We start from the raw sequence: 12713 nt of genomic DNA on the forward strand, positions 1-12713 counted from the left end.
GGGATGAAATATCCCTTTAACAATACTTTGTTACATATCCCTTTAACAAGACTTTAACAACATAGACCACCTATTACCAAGGTTAACACTGACAGTGCTACTCCTGGGTGCCCAATCTACCAGTTACATAGACCAAAATTTTCTATATGGCACCATTCACCTAGGGAATCCACCACTTGGAAACAGGTTGATTACATTGTACCCTCACCACGAGAAAGCAGGTAAAGATTTAACTTTATTAGAATATAAATATATTCTGAATATGGATTTACCTTCAATGCCCATGATGTTTCTAGCACCACCATGTGCAGCTCAAAGAGTATTTTAATCACTGTCATGAGATTTTACACAGCATTGATTCTGATCAAGAAACTAATTTCTCAGCATGAGCTGCAATGGTCTTGTGGAATTAATTGGTCTTACTACTTACTCCCTCACCCAGACATATTTGACCTAATACAAGGATGAAATGGGTTACGGAAGAGTCATGTATGGTGGTAGCTGTAAGACGCCAGCTTAAAGTGATGTAGTCTCATACGATGTAGTATGTACTTTGACTTAGAGACAATATTATATGGTTATATCCCCCCACCCATAGCCAGAATACATGGCTTCAGTAATCAAAGGTATGAAGGGGCTCCTCTCACTATTTTACATAGTGACCCAGTTACAGAATGTTTTCTTTCTATCCTGAAAACCTTGAGGTCTTCTGGACTAGAGACCTTACTTCCCAGAGAGAGAATATTTCCACTAAGGAACACAGTAATGCTTCCATTCACTTTGAAGATAAGACTGAACATTTTAAGGTTTCACAGATCACTGAATGGAACGACTGGATTGATCCCAATTATTAAGGAAAACTGGTTTGCTATTACACAATAGGGTGCCTTTCAATATTTCCATGACCACTGGTAAATGCTAATGGAAAATGACGGCAATGACTATATTAAAAAGTAAAAACCATTAAGGATCCTTCAGAAATGATGGCTTGATGTATTTTACTAGGTAAAGTGCCAAAACCACCTGAATTTAGAAAGGAAATTTAAAATATAGTATTGGGAGAGAAAGTCATAGTACCTTTCATGACCAATTACAGAAATCACATGATATATAATTTATATATATATATATTTTTTTTCAACGTTTATTATTATTTTTGGGACAGAGAGAGACAGAGCATGAACGGGGGAGGGGCAGAGAGAGAGGAGACTCAGAATCGGAAACAGGCTCCAGGCTCTGAGCCATCAGCCCAGAGCCCGACGCGGGGCTCGAACTCACGGACCGCGAGATCGTGACCTGGCTGAAGTCGGACGCTTAACCGACTGCGCCACCCAGGCGCCCCTATAATTTATATTTTAAAGACTTACAAAGTTAACCTTCAACAACCCTGTATAGAATGATAAGGAGAAAAAGGAGAAAATATATACATAGATAGATAGATATGTAGATAGATAGATATTTAGATATCCAGCTTATAAATCCTTAAGGGAAAACCAAAAGGACTGTGAATGAATTTGAGAATTAATTAATATAACCAACAATAGATACTTCCAGTCAAGACTCATAGAGAATTCCCTAAAAGATAGGAAGAGGGCACAGATACAAAGCAGCTTCCCAAATACTGAAATGTCTGCTATGCACACAATATATTTATTTTGGAAAAATTTTACAGACATATTGAATAAATTCTCTTCAAATCTCTAAGGTATGGGTTATTAGTAAAATAACAAAGTATGAAAAATCTTTAGCCACACTTGTTATTAACATGAGTTTATCTTAATTACTGCAAAATATGGTTCCGGTATACCTGTTCTGATTACCAAAGAGAGTATTTAGATAAAGAGTCAACTGAGTAATGTAATCCTGAGATTTAAGGTAGTATATATTTTAATACATTTTGTTTTTAGTGATATCAGTGTGAATCAGTATTATTTTTTGTAGACAGTATAAAATTCTGACTTGTACTCATCTTATTTTTGACGTACATGGCTATTTTTCTGTTGTTGCCAAAATGAAATATATTAGTATTGGAAATACATGAGATAAATTGGTATCAGAGAAAATAACATCACAATAGTAATAAAGATTCTGCTATTTACTTATTGCAATGAGAATGTTCCTATGAAGCATGCTTTCTAACTTACATTCTGCTTTTCTCAACTTAATTTAAAATTTAAGAATTAAAAAACAAAAAGGCCTTGGAGGAAACGGCTATTCCTTGGAACCTGAGCAAAATATGACTTGCAGTGGGAAGGTTCAAAACACTAACTGAAATACACCCACTGTGCACAGGTAGTGGGGGCTGGAGGGGAAGAAAGTCCTCTCTGCTGACCACAAGACAAAAGGTTCATATACTACATAAGTCTGCCTGTGAATAAAAACTGTTACTATATGATGAGTAGGGAAACAGGATTTCTGATAGATACTAAGACCCTGAAATAGCAACTAGTTATTAGGAATTCAGGTAAAAATCAGGAATGAAGTATTATTTGAACAATAACAGGGAATATATAATATTTATGCAACCTCCATCCACTCACTGCTTTATTATTTCATTCATTAATCATTTATTGAGCTCAACTTATTGACAGAGAATGGAAAAAAAAAACTTGAAGAAGCAAAATGTTACTTTTTCTCACATATATTATAGTCAAGCAGAGAAGAAAATAAAACAAATTGAATAAATGACCATGGAAGTAAAAAATCATACACATGGAAGTAACCAAAGATTACTTGAAGGTTACTAAGTGGTTGTGATAGCCTGCTTGTTTATTTTGAACTTATACGATGTGGTCATCTTGTGAAAATGTACTGACTTAAACATTTGTGGCTGGTGTACTTTTCAATAAAAACTTGAAGACAAATGGTAAGTAATAATTATAAAAGTAATAATATTTTGGCTTTTGAAAGGATGGATACTCAGCTTTCCAGAAATTTCTACTAATTTGAATAATTGATTTACTGACTATCTAAATAAACAAGGGTTTTTCATTATTGATTTTGAATTTATGTGACATGCCCAAGGGGAGCTTCTTTTTAAAATCTTATTGTTGATCACTAGTTCATAATAATGGTTGAGATCTTTTCATCTAAGGACACTACAAAATAAATAAAATCATTGAGAATTGTAAAAACAAGACAAAACAAAACAAAAACTTCACCACAGTTTAGCAATGGCTCTGCTTGTACAATAGGATACCTGTTAAAGAACATATTAATGCTATTTGGAGAATAATATGTAGCTATTAAAGGAAACATCTTGGATGTACTCTGGTTTTGAATTAATACATAAAATTGGGTTAAACTGTGATTAAACACGTGTATTAGTGAGGCTTCTTGGTTTCAAACTAAAAAACTGTATCCTTAGTAACTGAAGTGGAAAATCAGTTTATTGGAAGATTATTGGGTTGTTCAGCAAAACTGATAAAAACTTTGGAAGTTCAGAAATTAGGTCAAAACCAATGGAGACTGGTAGCAGAGGTCATGCTTAAGGCCTTGATACGGAAATAATTTGGTTTGGACATTGTTAATACACTATACCATTAAACTCTTCATGTTGTCCCTTGAATTATCATCAAAATGGCTACCAGGTGAGAATTTATCTTTACAAACCTGAGACTTTGGCTCACGATTTCAAGATTCAAACTCCCAGGTAGAAACATCTGATTGGTCATAGTCCCTGCTTCTCATGAAGTCTCACATAAAATAGAAAGAGTGTCTAGATGTTGCTTAACTTAAAAAAATAATAATCAAAAATAATAATAATAATAATAATCAACAAAGTCACATTACAAGAAAAATAAAGCAACTTCTTAGATGTATTTATTATTTTTTTTAGTGGGCTTTTCCCCAATTTGAGGTTTGACCTTACAACCCCTAGATCAAGAGTCGCATGCTCTAGTGACTGAGACAGCCAAATGCCCCTCAGATTTATTTTCAATACCTGTGGACTGTGTACTCCAGGACTCTAGTTAAATGAAAGATACCAGTGGCCAGCTACTAAAGTGATCATCTTAAGCAGTTATGTGAAACAGACAGCATGATGACAAATAGGACTTCCCTTAAAAGGGAGTTGAATTGAATTGAATTTTGAGGTTTGTTCTCTTTTTAGTTTTATTTATACATCACATATATTTCTCTTAGTCTCTAAGCAAATTAGAAACTATGGAAATTAAAGATTATTTTTATTTATTTATTTATTCTAGGTCCCACTATAATAAAGTTTGCTTACTAAAATAAGAATTTAAAACAATATAAAATATATTTTTCATGTTATTTGAGTCTATATGGTTTACTATGATTTTAGAATCTAGTAGCTAGATCATAGAAGCTCTTTTAGAGTAAAATCATTTTTAGAAGTAAACTATAACTTCAAAGTGTTAAACACTGAAGAAATTACTATTTCAGAGTGCAGAGGATTTTTAGGGCAGTGAAACTACACTGTATGACACTATAATGGTGGATATATGTTATTATAACTTTGTCCAAATCTATAGAATGTACAACACTAAGAATGAATCCTAATGTAAACTATGAGCTTCCAGTGATATTGATTTGTCAAGGTAGGTTTCTCAATTATAGCAAATGTCCCACAGTGTTGGGAGGATATGGATAATGGGGGAGGTTGTGCATGTGTGGGTGGGGTACAAATGGGAAATATCTGTACCTTCTGCTTACTATTTCTGTGAACCTAAAACTGCTCTAAAATTAAAAATCTATTAAAAACTACTGCTATGGTTTGAAGTTGTGGTGATTTAAAATATTTTCCATTAGAAAATTATAATGCTCATGAGCAAAATAGAAATCGATATGCTAGGGGCGCCTGGGTGGCTCAGTCGGTTAAGCATCCGACTTCGGCTCAGGTCATGATCTCGCGGTCCGTGAGTTCGAGCCCCGCATCAGGCTCTGTGCTGACAGCTCAGAGCCTGGAGCCTGCTTCACATTCTGTGTCTCCCTCTCTCTCTGACCCTCCCCCATTCATGCTGTCTCTCCCTGTCTCAAAAATAAATAAACGTTAAAAAAAAATTTAAAAAAAAACGATATGCTAGTTTCCAAAGATGGCAATCATCAGTTCCTTCCTTTGCCTATAAATGTATATGCTTCACCTCATGCCAAAATGATCTACTTCCCTGCCCCTTGAATCTAAGCTGTTCCTCGACTTGTTTGAAGAATCAACTGAGATGGAAGTGACACTGTGTCAGTTCTGGGCCTAGCTTTTTAAAATATTGGCTGCTTCATCTTCTGCACTCTTGGTCAACCACCATGTGAGAAGTCCGATATGACCATACTGTCAGGAAGCCTAAGCTAGCCTTGTGACTAGTCCAAGTGGAGAGAAAAGTGAAGGTCAGCTGTGAACTGTGTGATCCTTTCCAGCTGAGGCACCCAGGCTCAGAAGAAGCCTACATTGAGAAGCCACCTTTTGTGATCCCGCCCCATGAGGTATCATGTGGAACAGCCTAGCTGCACAGGTGGTTTAGCCCAGATTGAAGAATCATGATAAATAATAAACAGAGCTTTTTTAAAAAACGTTTATTTTATTTATTTTTGAGAGAGAGAGAGAGTGCACAGGGGAGGGCCCAGACAGAGAATCTCCACAGTCTGCCCAGAGCCTGACGTGGAACTGGATCCCACAAACCTGAGATCATGACCTGAGCCAAAATCAAGAGTTTAGAGTCTGGTGCTTAACCAACAGAGTCACACAGATGCCCCATAAATGGTGTTTTTTTTTTTTTTTTAAATGAACTAAGTTTTGGGTGTGCTTATCTAGTAGTAGACAACTGGGATGGAATGGTACCTAAATGTAGGACACTATCATGACAAAACTTAAACATATGGTATTAGTTTTGAAATGAAAGCTAGCAAAGAGATTGGAGATCAGAAGGGAAGGCATTACTGGAATGCAGGGAACCAGTTGCAACACCTGTCACCTCGAGTGGTATGGAAAATAAAAAACTGGACTAGGAGAATTATGGATCTGGATGCATTATTTCTAGGCAGAATTTTGCAATTAAATTTGACCTCCATTTAGCTGCTATGATAGCATATTGCAAGAGAAAAATGATATAAGAAGGAACACTCACGGGGCGCCTGGGTGGCTCAGTCGGTTTGAGAGTCGATTTCGGTCTCAGGTCATGATCTCACAGTTCGTGGGTTCGAGCCCTGCATCGGTCTCTGTGCTGACAGCTCAGAGCCCGGAGCCTGTGTCCGATTCTGTGTCTCCCTCTCTCTCTGCCCCTCCCCCGCTCACACTCGGTCTCTCTCTCCTTCAAAAAAAAATAAACATAAAAAAAGAAGGAATACTTCAGTCAAGGAGACTAAGCAAGAATTTTCTGAGTTATGTTACCAACTCCTCTAGACAACCAAAGATTTTCAAGGAAAAAATGACCTGAGAACAAAGACCAAATCCAAGATGCTGCTAATAAATCATGGAACCAGTATCAGTTCCAAATTGGGAGATAAGATTCCAGAAAAATTTAAGGCAGTGCCTAAAATTAGAGCCTCTTACCTAGCGAAAGGTATTTCTTTTTTTTTATTATTATTTAAAATGTTTTTATTATTTTTTTTGAATGTTTATTTTTGAGGGAGAGAGACAGAGTGTGAGCAGGGGAGGGGCGGTGAGAGAGGGAGACACAGAATCTGAAGCAGGCTCCAGGTTCCAAGCCATCAGCACAGAGCCCGACATGGGGCTCCAACTCATGAACTGCAAGATCATGGCCAGAGCCAAAGTCAGGCCACCCAACTGACTGAGCCACCCTGGCACCCCTTATTATTTAAAAATTTTTAATGTTTATTTATTTTTGAGAACGAGAGAAACAGAGTGCGAGCGGGAGAGGAGCAGAGAGAGAGGGAGACACAAAATTGGAAGCAGGCTCCGGGCTCTGAGCTGTCAGCACAGAGTCCACCACAGGTCTCGTACACATGAACCAGGAGGTTATGACCTGAGCTGAAGTCAGATATTCAACTGACTGAGCCACCCCGATGCCCCCTAGAGAAAGGTGTTTCTAACCATCTTAAGATCATGAACCTTAAGAGCATAGACCCACAGCACCATATCTCACAAAATGAAGTATTAACAGGTCCTGCTTCAAAAAGACCTGTGAGTGTAGTTTTGATCTAATGAAATAAACCCAATAAGATTCAGAAGATCCACAATGTTTTCAAGAGAATTTTATTGGCAAAAATTGCCACAAATGTGGACTTAAAGAGGTAGAGACAGAAAAAAAAAGCTAAAAGATTTTGGGGCCTGAAAACTTCTATGGGCAGGGAAGCAGACTGAGAAAGTTATTTAGTTGAAAGCATAAACCATTTCCTATAGAAAAAGAGAATTAACTCAGAGGATAGGGCAAAGAGCGTGCAGGAAGAACTCAAGAGCCATGTAGAACCATTTCCAGAGAGCACACATATATCCTAGCCAAGGAACATACTTTGTACCTTGTCTCTGGAGCAGGGCAGACTTGGGAAATATTCCCTGCTGGATTTTAGAATTACTCTGGACTATTCGCTGATAAAGGTCTTCTGCTTTCCCCTGCTTGAAAGGGAGTTAATACTATTCACTGTATGGCAGCTTGTGTTCCTTTACATGGCAAAAGGGGCTTAGCAGATGTAACTAAGTTAAGGATCATAAGGTGTGAAGATTATTCTGAATTAACCAGATGGGCCCAACTCTAAAAGGGAGGAAAAAGGGTCGGAGTCAGAGGAAAGGGTGTGTGGACAACAGAAGCAGGGGTTTTGGGTGAAAGATGAGAGAGAGAAGGGGGTGGAGGGAGAGAGATTTTAACATGTCACATTGCCTGCTTGAAGATGGAGGAAAAGCGGCTAGCCAATAAATGCAAGCAGACAATAAATACAAGTTGCTCTTGAAGCTGGGAAAAGACAAGGGAGCAGATTCTTTCCTCCAGCCTCCAAGAAGTAAGGCAGGCCAGCCAACACCTTGATTTTATGAAAATGATGAGACTAATAAAACTGATTTTGGACTTCTGATCTCCAGAACGGTGAGATAGTATAAGTTTCTGATAATTTGTTATAGCAGATATTGGAAACTAATATACTGTTTTACTACTGTATGTTGGGTATAGAGGAAAGATAGCGTCTTACTTCATAGGTCTCTGATCCTGAGGAACTGCATTCATGTGTCTCTGCATCTGACATGGATAATGAGACACTGGATTGAATATCTGAGCCTGATGCCACAATGGGCTGAGGTTTTGGAGATCTTAGAATGTAATTTGTATGTACACACAAAGAATGCATTTTGCATGTGGAAAATCATGAATTGTTTGGCCACAGGATGAACTGGAGTAGATATCCTCTGAAGACAGCCACATCAATTCCTGCCCTCCCTCCATGCTGCTCCTCCCATCAGGAGGTGGAGTTTATCACATTTCTCCTTGAATCTGGCCTGGCTTTGTAGCGTTCTTGACCAACAGAATTGAGCAAAAATGAAGCTGTCAGTTTCATATCTAGCCGTAAGAGGATTGACAGCTTCTCCTTCTTCTCTCTTGGAAGATAGCCCTTATGTAGAAAAATCTTCTGTGATGACCATTGCTGTGTGAAGAAGTAAGGCTGTATGATAAAAGAGAGAAGCCTTATCCTTCCTAGCTGTTGTGCCAATCCTAAACAATAAAGCCATCTTGGATGAAGTCAGATACTATGACTACCTGAACCAAAACAAACAAACAAACAAGCAAACAAACACATAAAAAACCCAGATATACCCAGCCTTAGTGCAGAATCATGAGAAATAATATATACATTACTAGTATTTTAAGCTAGTGGGTTTTCTATGCTACAATACAGAATTGAAGAGTTAATGTGATCTGTAAAACAAAATTGTCAGAGTTTTATTGTCTGCACTTTTAACATTAATGAATCTAAAGTTATCATTTTACATTGCCTAAACAGGGAACATTTTAATAAAAGGTAGTTTGGTTAAAGTCAAACTTTCTATGTTAACAAAAATCCACAATATACATCCCTCAATAAGGGATTTGCCACATTTTTATTGTTACTTAGATTTTTTGCCTTTAACTGTTTTTTTTTTTTCATTTTCGTTGCCTGAGATTGTATGCTATGATTTTACCACTTAATGCCATAAAGGATCATTATATCATGAAAAGCACATTAATAATTTAAACTCTTGAAGATAGAATCAGTTATGCAAAAAGATGTTTCCCTCTTTAGGACCCAATAATCTTGACTAATAGTCAGGTAGGATTGCATGGTCCAAATGTCTAGATAGAAAAATATTGGCAGATGGATAGATGGATGGATAGATATAAAAAAGATGATAGGTAGATGATAGATAGATAGATAGATAGGCAGAAAATCAATGAGATGGACAAGCAGACATATAAGGCCTTGTTAACTTGGGACTTTGTTGTGCAAAAACAAAAGAACATATTGAAAACTTATCAAAACTAAAGTCCAAAATAAGCACTTTTTACCAATACCCATTCACCATGAATTGTGAATGCTAGAAAGTAAATTCTGATTATCAGTTATCAAGTCCTTTTTTATTATGGTTAACTAGGATGACCAAAGAAATAGTTTCTTGTTTGGTCTGAAGTTATTTATAGCTGAGGTAACAAATACCTCAGAACTTAGTAGCTTAATATATTTATTATCTTGTACATCTTATGAATTCCAGGATCCTAGAGCAACCTAGATGAGAGATTCTGATTCAGGGTCTCTTATGAGGTTATAGTCAAGCTGTCAACTAGCTCTATATTCATCTCAAGACTTGACTAGGGCTGAAGGATCAGGTTTCAAGCTCATTCACATGGTTATGGCAGGCCTCCATTTGCTCAAACTGCCAGCTGGTATTGCCATCATTAACATGAAGGAAATTACCTTTGAATACATAATAGGAAAAATATAATCAGAGAATATAGGAAAATCTCTCCTGATAAAAGACTTGTCAAACTTTAAGAGATATCAAAGACTATATCCTAAACATCTAAAACCTCTGTCACAGGTAACATGTAACATCTTATTTTGTATTACAACACATTACCTACCTTTAGGGATATTATAGCATACCATAATACATACGGTTTGTGAAGGGTTTTGAGGGGAAAAAGAAAGTCTACCATTTTTGAAAATGGTAAGTTATGAAGATACTCTAATGTATATTAACTATATACATGAAAAAAAATGTTTGTTTAGCTGTGGGTGCATGTACACTTCAAATCCGTGATGCATTTCTGCTCTTATATATTTGTGTATGCCCAGTTCTGCTTGAGAATGTGTGATAGTTTTAAACCTCTTAGAGGAAAAGGAGTGTTTTTTTTGTCTTCGGAATGTTTTCTCTTGTTCTTTTTATTGCCCTTAAAAGAAATTTCAATGATGATTCAGAGGCCATGGTGTCAAGTCATTCTGTGATGATAGCTTGGAAACTTCAGAAAGTGTTTCAAGGATAATAAGTACCAGGGAGAGTATCAGCAGTAGCATTACACACGGTTCATAGGCAACCAAGCCTTCAAATTCTGAATAGTCTGCCCTGAGAATACATTGTATGACATTTCTGCAGAAAGATAAGTGAATTCTCATATTAATGATTAGGAAACACTATACACAAAACTAAATGAATTTCTTGTTTGCAAAACTGTGTAAATTATGGCAAGAGGTGTTCTTTCTTCTTGTTTTTGGCATGGTATTGATCTGAAAACGGAAAAGGATAATTGTTTTATGGGCAATATACTCATAATTAGAACTGCATGGAAAATTTTCACATCATGTGTGAAATTATTTTTGCTAAAATTTTTCATTTTTGCTTAGGGCCTTTTTGCTAATTCAATCTTATATAAAAATAGTTTTTGTGTTGGAACAATTTTCCATATTCTCTATTCTAAAATTATAGTATGCTTTTCCCCAGGAAGGAATATAGAAAGTCTGTATGTGAACTGGAGACAAAAATCAATCAAAGAGTTATCACAGTTATTTCATTTTTGATTAGTTAAGATCTTTGAACATAGAAGCAAACTTGGGTCATTCAGGGAAGTTTTTTAGCTCTCTGTAAGAGAAAGCTCAATTAAACATGGCTTAAACAATAAGGTTTATTAATTCAAGAATTATAACAAGAACTGGTAACACCTGTTGTTTCAGAGTTGTTGAATTCAACGCCTCTGAGAAGCTCTTGGCTTTATGGTCATGGTGTACAATTGACAAGATCATTCATGCTGTTCCAAGCATCTTTTCTTCTACGTCAGTGACCAATGCAGGCAAGAAGAAAGTACATGGATTCTTTTCAATTAACTATCTCTTTATTAATCTGAAGATTCTTTATTTTTTAAAATTTTTTAAAGTTTATTTGCTTTTTGAGAGACAGAGAGAGACAGAGCACAAGCGGGGGAGCGGCAGAGAGAGAGGGACACACAGAATCCAAAGCAGCCTCCAGGCTCTGAGCTGTCAGCACAGAGCCTGACCAGGGCCTCCAACCCACGTACTATGACATCATGACCTGAGCTGAAGTCAGACGCTTTACCAACTGAGCTACCAAGGCGCCCCTACCCTGGACATTTTTAATAATCTCATTAACATACTTTGCGGTTGACTTCTCTTGACTCAATCTGAATATTATTGCAGTAACTATGCTGGGCCAAAGTTCAGCGTGTGGAATCATAAAGACTTAAGTTACAGGTCAGTGCATGACACTGGGAAAATCGCTTTCCTTCATTTTTAATATGTGGATAACAGTGGTAACGACCTCATAAGGTGTGTGTGTATGTGTGTGTGTAGAGGGGGCATTAAATTAGATCATGCGTATAAAACTTCAAGCATATTTTTGTGTTACAGAACAAATCTTCAATACATATAAATTACATAATGGTTGTTGCTGCTGCTGAAGATGACGATGATTCAGTCTGCTGTATCTCTGTATCACTGCTACATATGTGCCAAATGAACCACATGTCCATAGTCATCTGTTAGCATGGGATAATTGAATATTTACCATTCTGTTTAATTTACATCCTTCTTTTTCCTTGTCATTCATTGAATATTCATTGTTTTCTTGCCACTGTGCAGGCCCTTTCCTTAACCTCTTCCCTTAATTTCCAATCATTATTTGTTTACCAAAGAGGAATGGTTTCAGAAAGAGTAAATAATCTGTCCAAATCACAGCCAGGATATGGCAGGACAAGGATTCAGGCACAGGTAGGCTTTTACCACTGCAGGATTTTGCTTCTCTTTCAGAATGCTTTTGTGAATTTTTTTTTAACCCATCTATATAATTAAGTGCTGAACTATAAATGTGGCCCTTGGGTTTAGACACCCTAGAGTTTTGTTTTCACTTTCCCCTTTTATCTGGTACTCTTCATTCTTCACAATTTCTCTGAGGATTACTCACTTAATATACTTGTAAAGGGTTCTTATGAGAACTGCTGCATACCGTTAACTAGTTTCCTTGCCCGAACATCGGCATTTGAACTAAGTTTTTGCCTTTTTCACATTAAAATTCATTGTATTTCCTGAATTTCTTTTCTGTTGAAATAGATTTCTTGTAAAATATGCCTGCATATCGACTAAACAGATAGTCATGAAATTATATGCGTGAGTTAGCATTTGCTTCTCATATTGTATGTAGTTCATGTTAAGGGCTCAGTTGTGGCCTCCTAAAACCCCTGTGTTGCACCCCCAACCCTCAGTATCTCAGAACGTTACTGTAATTGGAGATAGGGCCTGTAAACAAGTGATTAAGTTAAAATGAGTCTATT

The sequence above is a fragment of the Lynx canadensis genome, chromosome B3 (genome assembly GCF_007474595.2).
Source record: "Lynx canadensis isolate LIC74 chromosome B3, mLynCan4.pri.v2, whole genome shotgun sequence".
Classification (NCBI taxonomy): domain Eukaryota; kingdom Metazoa; phylum Chordata; class Mammalia; order Carnivora; family Felidae; genus Lynx; species Lynx canadensis.